This window comes from Schistocerca piceifrons, chromosome 2, assembly GCF_021461385.2.
Source record: "Schistocerca piceifrons isolate TAMUIC-IGC-003096 chromosome 2, iqSchPice1.1, whole genome shotgun sequence".
Taxonomy (NCBI): Eukaryota; Metazoa; Arthropoda; class Insecta; order Orthoptera; family Acrididae; genus Schistocerca; species Schistocerca piceifrons.
The window spans coordinates 211,136,093-211,149,594 of NC_060139.1; the positions used below are offsets into that span (position 1 = coordinate 211,136,093).

General features: G+C 44.1%; 1 long non-coding RNA gene across 1 annotated transcript in view; it reads left to right on the plus strand.

Moving 5' to 3' along the window:
- The window catches only part of LOC124774967, an 805,902-nt gene extending 792,817 nt beyond the window's left edge, over positions 1-13,085 (plus strand). Inside the window, exon 3 of the long non-coding RNA XR_007015578.1 lies at positions 12,989-13,085. This is a non-coding gene — a long non-coding RNA (uncharacterized LOC124774967). The remainder of the gene's footprint in view (positions 1-12,988) is intronic.
- The last annotated feature ends 417 nt before the right edge of the window (positions 13,086-13,502 follow it).

Below are 13,502 nucleotides of genomic sequence, written 5' to 3' on the forward strand. Positions count from 1 at the left end.
TAAAAAGCGCAGTTAACAGTGCTATCGGCTGGCGAAAGTTCGTACTACGTCTATCTCTGCGATACGATATCGAGTCTAACTGCGATTTCCGTGACAAGTCGCAACTAAGAGTCGCAAGTAGCAACTAAAAAGCGCAGTTAGCAGTGCCATCTGTAGAGCAAAGTACGTACTACGCTATTCGCTACCGAGAAACTGCGATTTCTGTGACAAATCGCAACTAAGAGTCGCAAGTAGCAACTAAAAAGCGTAGTTAACATTCTTTTCCTAGTGCCATCTGTTGACCGACGTACGTACTTCGTTATGAGAGCCTTGTGCCTCACGAGATCGGTGTGCTGTGTGTGCATATGAAGGACTTATTTCATTAGTGGTACAAGTCCATTTTTGTTCATTTTGAGATACAGAGTCGTAAAGTTAAATGAGCGCTGAAAAATCTGCAGTTGAGATAGCAGAAATATTCAAGCATATGGCTTCTTGCTAGAGATGAAACTTTATTTATGTTTGTTTGGATCATTAATTTCAGAAGCATTATAGACAGAAAAGTGGAGGTAATGGACTTGTACCACTATTGAAATAAGCCCTTCACATTATATGACGACATGCACATTCAGCATCAGTTATGGTTGGTCAAACACAGCTGTGACTCTGGAAGTATTATATTAATAAGAAGCAACATTGCCTTTTTCTCCCGAAAATATCGAGTAACGTAACAAATGTGTTTGATTCTGCTTCCAATATGACAGTGTTGCTTAATACTCCACATGCCTACAGGACTTTGCAATGTTAACACAGAGAAACTCAGACATCTGTATATGTGTAGTGAAATGAAAACAGTATTATTGGGTCATATGAATGCCTCACTTTTGTTCCGACACAGTTCAAGACTCGGGATAAAAGTTTTACACCTGGTGTTCCACATGGCAACTTCACACACAAGAACTTTTTGCCGACACTACTACCACCTACATAAGTAAGCTCTTCCTGTGTTACTTTCAAGTAATGCACTTAAGCTATTCCTGATTTAAATGGAAGATCTGTACTTCCCACTTTCATATCAACAGCCTCAAAATGCATATTGTAGACTTTGCGATATGTTACAGGTCAGTGTCACACCAAGATTGTGGAGACGGGGGGAGGGGGGGGGGCGGCATGTCACTCTCCAACTAGTGTTTACCAGTAAATAAGTGGCGGAAAATTACGGGTATAGGACGGCTTAAACATGTGGAAAATGAGATTTTCATTATTCACTCACTGTATTTAACATTTATTATTCCTTTAAAATCGCACAACAACTTCAATAAAACACAGTTTAATCACTCATCTGCACACTTATTTCACAATTATGTCACTTTTAAACTGCAAAATCTTCTAAGAGCTGTCTTGAATTTTCACGAGTCTCTCTCAACAGCCTTGATGTGGATAGATACGTACAGCAACCAGTAATCAGAGTCAGAACTGTGTCTGCAAAATCACAAGGATTATTAAACAATTTTTGCTGTCACTAATTACAAGTAATATAATTGACAGAGTAGATTGCTAAAATTTGCTCTAATGAAAGCCACTCAATGGGGTATATTTCACATTTGCAAGAACGATCTCACTGAAGTAATTAAGTCCATCGAAACACTTAGAAACTAACCTCTCGCCTGACGAAAATGGCCTAAAGACGCAGTGGCAATTTCTCCAGATCTGTTGACAATGATATTTTGAGTTATCACTTTACTGAGTGACTAAAATGTAGTTCGCGTACCTGTGAACATAACAATATGTTAGAATTCATTTTACAAACACGAACTATTACGCTACTGTATGGCTACTTACATATTAATTACACTATTAACATTTTCACAGTTGTTTTTTCAATACAAAATTAAAGCCAACGGAAGAACAAACGTAAAACATACTTACCAATGACAGGTTTGTTGAGATGCAATTTTCTGTGTGGACAGATGTAACTTTTTCATACGGTGGTAAGTCGCAGAAATCGCAGGAGTCACAGAAGTAGCAGAAGTCGCAGAAATCGCAGAAATCGCAGAAGTCGCAGAAGTAGCAGAAATCACAGAAATCGCGGAAGTAGCAGAAATCGCAGAAATAGCAGTGGCGGAGGGATACACGGCCTCGGTTCCTTAACTGCGACTGTTAACTGCGACAAATCACAGTTAAGAATAACAGATACTGAAAAGTAGCATTCACAGAAATCACTGATATCGGAAAATCGCAGTTTAGCCCATCACTAGTTGCCAGCTTATACTGCCGCTCAGCGTGCCTCCAAACACAGTCCATGCGCGACTCACGCCTCCTAGCGGCTCCGAGTTCACTCTCTCTCTCCGTGCCTCGCCTCAGGCGAACGCTGTATAGGCAAACTTTACGCCAGGTCGGATCGGTAATCGCTAGATCGATGTGCACACATCACCTGGTACTAAGGGGAACTGTAGAGCGTACAATATATAGGGGAAGACAGAGACTGCAGAATATCTAATAAATGAGGACTCTGGGAGCAAGTGCTACCCTGACATGAACAAGATGACAAAGGGGAGGAATTCTGGAGAGCCATATTAAAACATAAGACTGAGGGCTTTCAAAAACGAAAAAAATATGAATCCACAAATTCGATTTATGGTGTGCTACACTGAATGTGGGTTCTGACATTTTAATCGACTACTACTCTTGTTCGGGATGATGAGGATACAGTTTCCAGTTCAGTCATCCATGTTAAAGTTTTCATTGGCTTCCCTAACAAAATTTCTTCGAAGCGGACAGTGGTGGTTTCCCTCTTCATCCCGTCTCCAAATCTGAGAAAGCGCACCGTCTTTAATAAACTCGTTATTGTTGAGTGAATAAACGCTCCCTGTACAGCGGAGACGTACATCATGAACGAAACGTTGTTGCAATTTTGAAGATCATCGCATTTCTCATGGGTTGCTATTCTGTTGCTAATACACACATCAAAAAAAGTTTTGCATCACCTCGGTTCCGAGAGTTCCGGAACCTGTACAGAAAACTGGAACAGAGATCAACATAAACATCATTTCGGCCCCTTTTATTGCTCATGAAAATCACACATTGCGTGTTGTTCTACCACGCAGCGAGACCTGCAGAGGTGGTGGTTCAGGTTGCTCTACACACCAGTACCTCTAATACCCAGTGGCACGTCCTCAACGGCGATTCGGCGAAGATCCCTCAGAATGGTTGGCGAGTCACGTCGTCCATAAACAGCTCTTTTCAGTCTATCCCAGGCATATCCGATAGGGTTCATGTCTGGAGAACATGCTGGCCACTCTAGTCGAGCGATGTCGTTATCCTGAAGGAAATCATTCACAACATGTGCACGATGGGAGCGCGAATTCTCGTCCATGAAGACGAATGCCTCGCCAATATGCTGCCGATATGGTCGGAGGATGGCATTTAAGTTTCGTACAGCCGTTAGGACGACCTCCATGACCACCAACGTCTTACGTCGGCCCCACATAATGCCACCCCAAAACAACACGGGACCTCCACCTTGCTGCACTCGCTGGACAGTGTGTCTAAGGCGTTCAGCTTGACCGGGTTGCCTCCAAACACGTCTGTGACGATTGTCTGGCAGAAGGCATATGTGACACTCATCGCTGAGGAGAAGATGCCAATCCTGAGTGGTCCATTCGGGATGTTATTGGGCGCATCTGTAACGCGCTGCAAAGATGGACCTCGCCATGGACGTCGAGAGTGAAGTTGCGCATCATTCAGCCTACAGTTTGAGTCTTAACACGACGTCCTGTGGCTGCACGGAAAGCATTATTCAACATGGTGGCGTTGCTGTCAAGGTTCCTCCGGGCCATAATCCGTAGGCAGTGGTCATCCTCTGCAGTAGTAGCCCTTGGGCGGTCTGAGCGAGGCATGTCATTGACAGTTCCTCTCTCTCTGCATCTCCTCCATGTCCGAACAACATCGCTTTGGTTCACTCTGAGACGCCTGGACACTTCCCTTGTCGAGAGCCCTTCCTGGCACAAAGTAACAATGCGGACGTGATCGAACCGCGGTATTGACCGTCTAGGCACGATGGAACTAAAGACACACGAGCCGTGCATCTCCTTCCTGGTGGAATGACTGGAACTGAACGGCTGTCGGACCCTCTCAATCTAATAGGCGCTGCTCAGGCGTCGTTGTTTACATCTTTGGACGGGTTTAGTGACATCTCTGAACAGTCAAAGGGACTGTGTCGGTGATAAAATGTCCACAATCTACGTCTGTCTTCAGGAGTTCTGGGAACCAGGGAGATGCAAAACAATTTTTGATGTGTGTGTATTACAGCACAAATTAAATGTTTTGCATTGGAGTTCAAAGGACGCAGAGTATCGCAGCGGCAACGTTGAATTAAAAATTATCAGGCTCCAAGCCGCGTTAAGTGGTTAAAACGGCAGGAGTTTCCGTCCAAGTACTCCTTGGCCACTGTCAAGTGGAATGACCGATGATGGGCTGCTGGTACGCCTCCTATTTGATCTACATTTTACCTGCTTATTTTGGCTTTGTGCAGCAAAGACCATACAGCCAACGGTATTCGTAACTATCATGTGAACATAATTGCAATTTCTACAGTAGAACAATAAAAATAGCTCGATGTGCAAACGTAAGTTGTTAGTGTAAAACAAAAACATTAAAAGATGAACATCATACAGCCAGAAATAGTTTGAACAATGCTATATCACTAATGCAATTTCCACAATACAATAATGATAAGAGTGTGAAGTACTAAGACAGCATCGTTATATGAATTAAAAAACTCGAAAATACGACCCACCGTTCGAACCGGACAGGTTCCAGACGATAATGACATCCACGGCAACTTAAAATTGAAAGATGGACAGCGGTGTCGTTAACAAAGATAAGTTCTTAATGCAAAGTAAAAACACAAACTGACGTGTCAGTTTTCGAACCTGTCTGTTTCAATGAAAGGACAAGATCCACACAACTGACAGATCAAAGCTGGATAGCGGCGTCTTGCAAGTACACTACTGGCCATTAAAATCGCTACACCAAGAATAAATGCAGATGATAAACGGGTATTCATTGGACAAATATATTATACTAGAACTGACATGTGATTACATTTTCACCCAATTTGGGTGCATAGATCCTGAGAAATCAGTACCCAGAACAACCATCTCTGGCCGTAATAACGGCCTTGATACGCCTGGGCATTGAGTCAAACAAAGCGTGGATGGTGTGTACAGGTACAGCTGCCCATGCAGCTTCAACACGATACCACAGTTCATCAAGAGTAGTGACTGGCGTATTGTGACGAGCCAGTTGCTCGGCCACCATTGACCAGACGTTTTCAATTGGTGAGAGATCTGGAGAATGTGCTGGCCAGGGCAGCAGTCGAACATTTCTGTATACAGAAAGGCCCGTACAGGCCCTGCAACATGCGGTCGTGCATCATCCTGCTGAAATGTAGGGTTTCCCAGGGATCGAATGAAGCGTAGAGCCACTGGCTGTAACACATTTGAAATGTAACGCCCACCGTTCAAAGTGCCGTCAATGCGAACAAGAGGTGACCGAGACGTGTAAGCAATGGCACCCCATACCATCATGCCGGGTGATACGCCAGTATGGCGATGACGAACACACGCTTCCAACGTGCGTTCACCGCGATGTCGCCAAACATGGATGCGACCATCATGATGCTGTAAACAGAACCTGGATTCATCCGAAAAAATGACTTTTGCCATTCGTGCACCCACGTTCGTCGTTGAGTACACCATCGCAGGCGCTCCTGTCTGTGATGCAGCGTCAAGGGTAACCGCAGCCATGGTGTCCGAGGTGATAGTCCATGCTGCTGCAAACGTCGTCGAACTGTTCGTGCAGATGGTTGTTGTCTTGCAAACGTCCCCATCTGTTGACTCAGGGATCGAGACGTGGCTGCACGATCCGTTACAGCCATGCGGATAAGATGCCTGTCATCTCGACTGCTAGTGATAGGAGGCCGTTGGGATGCGGCACGGGGTTCCGTATTACCCTTCTGAAGCCACCGATTCCATATTCTGCTAACAGTCATTGGATCTCGACCAACGCGAGCAGCAATGTCGCGATACGATAAACCGCAATCGCTGTAGGCTACAATCCGACCTTTATCAAAGTCGAAAACGTGATGGTATGCATTTCTCCTCCTTACACGAGGCATCACAACAACGTTTCACCAGGCAACGTCGGTCAACTGCTGTTTGTGCATGAGAAACCAGTTGAAAACTTTCCTCATGTGAGCACGTTGTAGAAGTCGACACCGGCGCCAAACTTGTGTGAATGCTCTGGAAAGCTAATCATTTGCATATCACAGCATCTTCTTCCCGGCGGTGAAATTTCGCGTCTGTAGCACGTCATCTTCACAGTGTAGCAATTTTAATGGGCAGTAGTGTAGTTCGAGAGCACGAATCTACAACAAATCAGTGTCGAGGATACTGGACGGTAGTTCTGTGGATCATTCCTACTATCCTTCTCGCAGACGGGTGTGACCTTTGCTTTTTTCCAAGAACAGGGCACGGTTTTTTGTTCGTAGAATCTACAATAGATTATAGTTAGAGAAGGAGGTAACTCAGCAGCAAATTCAGTATCGGGCCCTGGAGCTTTGTTTAACGTTAACGATTTCACCTGTTTATCAACACCACTGACACTGATAGTTATTTCGTTCACCTTTTCTGGGGCACGAGGATTAAATTGGGGCAATTCTCCGCGGTTTTCTTTTATAAAGGAACATTTGAAAACGGAGTTAAGCATTTCAGCTTTTGCTTTGTTACCCTCAATCTCAGTTCCTGTCTCATTTGCTGAACATAAATATCTTTCTGCTTCTTTTACTTGTCCTTTGTACTTTGGGAATCCCTGTAGCAACAATCACGTTGTGGTCACTGATACTAGTATCGATGCGGACATCCTCAGAGAGGTCAGGTCTATTTGTTGACATTAGATCCAATATCTTTTCAAGATGAGGTGGGCTCCTAGCTATAAGTTATAGGTAGTTTTCAGAGAAGGCATTTAGTAAAGTTTCACAGGATGTCGTATCAAAGCCATCACTAACGAAACTGAAATTTCCCGAGTTAATTGCCGTCCGGAGTGGCCGTGCGGTTCTAGGCGCTACAGTCTGGAGCCGAGCGACCGCTACGGTCGCAGGTTCGAATCCTGCCTCGGGCATGGATGTGTGTGATGTCCTTAGGTTGGTTAGGTTTAATTAGTTCTAAGTTCTAGGCGACTGATAACCTCAGAAGTTAAGTCGCATAGTGCTCAGAGCCAGCCAACCCGAGTTAATTGTTGGGTGACTGAAGTCTCCACCGGTTATTACCGAATGACTGGGGAACTTATGTACAAGTGAACTGAGGTTTTCTACGTAGTTTTCGGTTACATCAGGAAGTGAGTGTGATGGGTGATAGAAGAATCTAATTATCATACTATATTCACCCCTGACACTAGGTCTTGCCCAAACAGTCTCACGTGCAGTTTCAATTTCTACCTCGGTGGATTTGAGTGTCTTGTCTACTGCGACAAATACACCACCTACGTTTCCGATTTGCTTATCCTTTCGATATACACTCAGATTTTCCCCGAAAGTCCCACTGACATCAATTTCGGGTTTCTGCCAGCTTTCTGTATCCAATGTTACGTAAGCTTCATTGCTTTTCAGGAGTGCTTCAAACTTTGGCACTTCGTTGCTAATGCTTCGTCAGTTACCATTAGGGTTTTAATACTCTCACCTGTTATAGGCATTTCTTTCGAGATTACACTGGTACCTCCGGGTTTCCTACACCTGTCGTTATCTGGATTGGATGGAGAGTCACCTAATGTCAAAAAAAAAAAAAAAAAAACCTTGTGTGCACTCCACACACAGTCAGCTACCTGAGTAGCAGCCTCTGACGTGCAGTGCACACCTGACCCATTTAGTGGGACCCTACAGTTCTCAATCCCATGGCGCAAGTCCACGAATTCACAGCCTAGCATCCTGGTTCAGTTCTTCCACTCGGCCCAGAACCAAAGGGCCACGCTCAGTTCTGGGGACAACGCTGCAAACTGTGAGCTTCGTTGAAACTCCACGCTCAAGGCTGGTCTTCTCAACTTTCTCCGCCTGTTGCTGGAATGACCCAAGTATGACATCGGAGCCCAGACGACTGGCACCATTTATTCCAACGGGCTCCACAATCTGCAGCTGGTTGCTCCCTGTTCCCTCAATGGCCGCCGGCATACCCTCTTCAACACGTTGAATGAGGCCCCAGGCATACACACAGAGCGCATCTGGTGACCTTTCCCGTCCCTTGCTGCCATTTCCCTAAGGGATACCATCTCGTGGCCCAAAAAAAGTGCTGAATTGGCGATAGGATTACTAGTTCAACACCTTGGGCACATCTGATCCTGCCTCGACATCTCTGGACCCTAACCATCCTTCAACATCCATTCTATTGTATTGCACGCCATTCTCTACCTAGCTCTGCGAAAGCTCTATTCGTGAAATACTCCAAGGGTGTGGAAAATTTCCTATCAGCTCTTTATGAGTGGTCGCCAAGCACAGCATCAAACTTAATAACTGCCAGATCTAATATTTGAGAATCAACAAACAATGTATCTCTTTTTGTTCTTAACTTATTTGTATCCAAATAATTGAGGAGGGCTTCTGATTCGAGAGAATTGTGGTGCTTACATCATTACTGTATGAAATAATGAGACAAATAAGAAATAAGGAATTTATTAAGAACATTCTGGGTACTATCGAGGCAACTAGCTGGTTCTAAGAGCCAATAAGAGAGTCTTTGTTTCAAATGCCATTAATACTGAGGCACCATGTTTTATTTCTGATAACACAAATACAGAAATACAACATTAACATTTTAACCAGTAACTGCAGCCACCAAAAGTCATTTAACATATCTTTTAAAGTTTTTATAAGGCAATAACAAAATTAATTTCAAGCAAAACATCTGTTTAATATACAACTCCATTCTTCAGATCGAATGAAACACATTTTGTTCCAGAACACCCATTGCTGTTGATGAATAAATGGCAACATCGTACAGGTGTTTCCGTTTTGGAACTGATAAACACGGCTGGTCTTTCAGATCAAGTCATGTTACACATGAGCCATGGTCTTTGATATTTTTCCATTCTTCTGTTTCAGCATAAGAATTTCTAACAGTTATTTGATATGGATGAGTATGATCGTGTTGCAGTTGGAGATCTTACACGCCCGCGCTGACACCAATATTTTTAAAATCAAAGAAGTCAGTTGTATGCATTGAATTTACGTGGAATGGGTGGATAGCTTTAGCTGACTCAAGAATCTTGTGTCATTCTTGCGGGGCATAGGCCTTCCTCAGTTCGTTTTTGTCTCAGTCGCAGCTGCAAAAGTTGCGAACACTCAAGAAATATTTATGTTTCCCTTCAAACCATCCCAGGCGAAACGGAGATCGGCCCTTGGAACTATGTAGAGACTGACTGCTTGGCACAAAGACCATGCGTTATCTAATAATTATTGAAACATTTTCTCTATGATTTTGATACGCCCGCTTCGATTTTTCTGTGAGCTTGTCGTGGGTCCAAAGAGTATGCGCTCGGCTCAGAGGAGGTTCGCGAGCGGCGGGCTTTTAAGTAGGCGAATCGCTGAGTTGAGGTCTTTCTTGGAGATCTCGGAGCGAAGGAGAGAGCAAGCTGGTCGAGAACGGTGAGGACTTTCAGCACCGTGGCAATTGTAAAGGTGACATCTGTACAGCGCCAGGGCAGCAGAATACACTCGACTGATAGGCCAGCCTGTGGAAATGTTGCTGTCTGGCAGAGGTAAACCGCAAGCTGCTGTGATCGAGTTGATGTCTGAACTTCCTTTTCAGGTGAGCGGACGTGTCGTTTAAATTGTGGCGGGATTTGACCACTTGATGGAATTATCTGGTGCCCACGCGCGTCTGCTGAGGAAATGAATTTTGTTCCTTAACGTTCGCGGGCTTAGCTAACACTTTGCCGACTGGCGACACCAGAGGGTTGTCGTGCGCGAAATAGCGGTCAACGGCCGGCGACACCACAGTGGTGTCGTCTGCATAGCATCGCTCGGTGGCCGGCGACACCACATTGGTGTTGTGAGCATAGTACCGCGCAGTGGCCGGTGACAGCACTTTAGTATCTTTTGCATTCTGTTGGTGTTTTGTTTAGCTAACAATAAGTTACACACGTCAACAAGTTTTTTGTTTTTATAAGTACTTGTGCACTTTCATTATGGCAGACGAAAGAGACGATACGATTACTTACGATGAATGCGCGACGTCTTGTCTGACGTTCCGGACGACTTGGCCGATTGGGAAGAAGACATTGGATAGCAAAAAAATAAAGTGAAGCAGAACTTCGGAAAATAGTGAAATACGTCCAAGAAGAATTCGGCGAACGCCACTGTTGCCAACTGATTCGGATGAATCAGACGAAGAAGACAGACAATAATTAACTGTGAACCAATAACAAATTTTAAGGATCTCCGGGTCCACACATATTCCCAAAGATACACAGAGCGCCGTGGATATCGTAGAATTATATATTTGGAACGATCTATTTGGATATATTAGCAACGAAACCACCAAGAATTACAATCAAAATTGCAACAGAAGGAAACTGAATTTTTAAAAATGCCAAATTTGTCGACGCTACGGGACCCGAACTTAGAAAATGGTTTGGGCTTGTTATCCTTATGGGAACTGTAAAAAAGGCAAGGATCGATGATTATTGGTCAATGAATCCGTTGGTAGACACACCGATATTTAGCAAAACAATGTCCCGCAAACGATTCAGACAAATGTTATCATTTTTACATTTTTCCGACAACAACAATAAACCGGATAATGCCGACCGTCTTTCCAAAGTGCAATTCCTAATTGATTATTTTTCCAAAAAGTTTAAGCAAACGTTTAATCTAAGTCAAAAATCTCAATTGATGAAGGAATGTTACCGTGGCGTGGACAGTTAAATTTTATAAAGTTTACAGTCCGTCAAAAATTACGAAATATGGCCTCCTCATTCGGATGCTGTGTGATTCGAGTACGGGATACATTTCCTCATTCAAGATATATTCCGGCGATGGACAACCTTAAGCAGAAACAGTGATGGAACTATTGATACCTTCTTATGGAAAGTGGCATCGCATCTACATGGATAATGATTATAACAGTGTAGAACTTGCAGAGAAGTTACTTGAAAAGAAAATTCGAGTTTGTGGAACGACACGGCAAAATAGAGGATTTCCGGGAAAATTAAAGCGCGCAAAAGTCAATGTGTTTGAAGCTTGTCATCAACGGAAAGGTGACAAGCGGCCGGCGACAAGCCAAGTAATCCGAATTAGCGCTGCCGGCGCCAAGCGAATAGATTTGTGCGAGACGTGCGGACAGCAAAGTGTTAAGGTAGTTGGGTTAATATATGTCACGGCTTGATATTTCCGCCGGCCGTTGTGGCCGAGCGATTCTAGGCGCTACAGTCTGGAACCGCGTGACCGCTACGGTCGCAGGTTCGAATCCTGCCTCGGGCATGCATGTGTGTGATGTCCTTAGGTTAGTTAGGTTTAGGTAGTTCTAAGTTCTAGGAGACTGATGACCTCATAGTGCTCAGAGCCATTTGAACCATTTTTTTAGATTTCCAGTTAACGAAAGACGTTGTCGACATTTCAATCCTAACTGAAGTCGTGCTCATCTTAGCAAGTTTCCATGCCCAGAAGTCGGTTCCGCAGCGGTCGGGGGATCCTTAATAGGCATATTATTAATTGGATCTTTCTCTGTTTATACATCGGGTTTTATGCAACACTGGTCTTAAACAGCGACTGAGAAGGATTGGGCTCGGTTTGCGTTCTGCGATGGCGTGCAAGGTATCGGCCGTGAAGCAGTTTCCGCGTTGATTCTCCATCAGGGCAGCTCCAGAACACTACTGTACAAGCGGCATGTCCTGGAGGGCGAAGAAAATAATTATATTCGTTAATACCAAGTTCTTCTAGTTTAAGTTTCTCATGATGTCATGTGACTGTTTTTCACACTCAGTCGAGAGGATAGTTTGACGTATGAATGAGTTGAATTTTTGGTTTTTGACTTATATCATGCTTGCAGCTTGGAATATAAGTATTTCATATTGTCCCGCTATAGTCAAGCAATGAAATTAGATTATCGTGACAGTTCATTTTAAATTTTAATTACGTGTTAAATTTTATTGTGAATTTGATGACGAAAACTGGTATTGGTTATATAGTCTGTGTCGTTAGCCCTTCTAGTTAACTGATGTTTGAAACTTCTGTTTGGCGCACAAATTACTACGCTGCGTTTGTTTAATGTATTACTGAAAGTTATGAGCCTTATCACGGGAACTAAATAAGGGTATTTAAAATTTCTGTTGTTTTACCTTTGTTTTCTCGATTGTAAAGATTTACTTTACGAAACCACATAGGGTGGTTTTAAGTGTTTTTAAGATTTATAGAAGTTTCACGTTATTTGTGAAAATTTTGAAAGATAATTGTACGCCTGTGTACTTATTTGGATAAAATAAATGATATGTTACATAATTAACAACATTTCCATATCAGACTCCTGCATTTAAGTCTGACCCACTGAAAGGGTCACCTTCCTATATCCTGTTCTTGTCAAAGAAGAGTTTCTGATTTGACACTTTGTGAACGTCTAGGGTTATGCAACATAATACCGAGAACACAAGAGCACTGAAAACGCATTTTGAAAAGAAACGGCACTTAGAGCGTTTGACGTTTGCACTCCCCACTTGGTGACGTCTTCTCTTTCCACTTGACCTCGCAGGTTCAGTACCGCAGATCAAACAGGAGGCCGAAAGAATTTGGGCAAAGGGAGTACATTCTCAGGTATTCCAAGCTCTCGGGACTAATTGGGATCGGTCTCGTCTTCAGTGATGCACGTACCGACGTGCACCAGCTAAATCTTAAGCTGATTGGTGTTACAGTTAAATCACCACGTGAGTATGCTGTCTGTAATTTGCGTGCATTTGGTTTGTTCGGCAGTACGACCCCGAGGGCTTCGGCGAGATCCCGTGGGACGACTTCGTGGAGGTGCTCAACCAGCCGGAGTTCGCCGCCGAGGTGGACGCGCACAAGCGGGACATCCTGCTGGAGAGGGCGCTGGAGCGCAAGACTAGCGCCATCACCTTCCAGGACTTCGTCAACGTGGTGAGTACCCCCAACCGTGCTGTCACGCTGTTTCTGCCAAGTGCAGCCAAATGTCCAGCAGTCACATCATTAATTCCGCAGGCAGCTTGACTTTCTTATTGCCGTTAAATCCCAGTAAACAAAGCCACACTGTTCTTCATTCATTGAGGAGTCGGTGTAGATGAGTCAAGCGTTTCTGTGGATGTAGAGATTTTTAAAAATCATATACCGCTATTTGTGTATCTGCTGTATCCGACGGGGCACAGAGGCTCCAAGCGGTACAGAAGTGTTATGTGGATTGCCTGCCCCGCAGGCGTTGCCTGCCAAGACGACACACGGATAAAGCGTATCTCCCGCATGGCCTACAGAG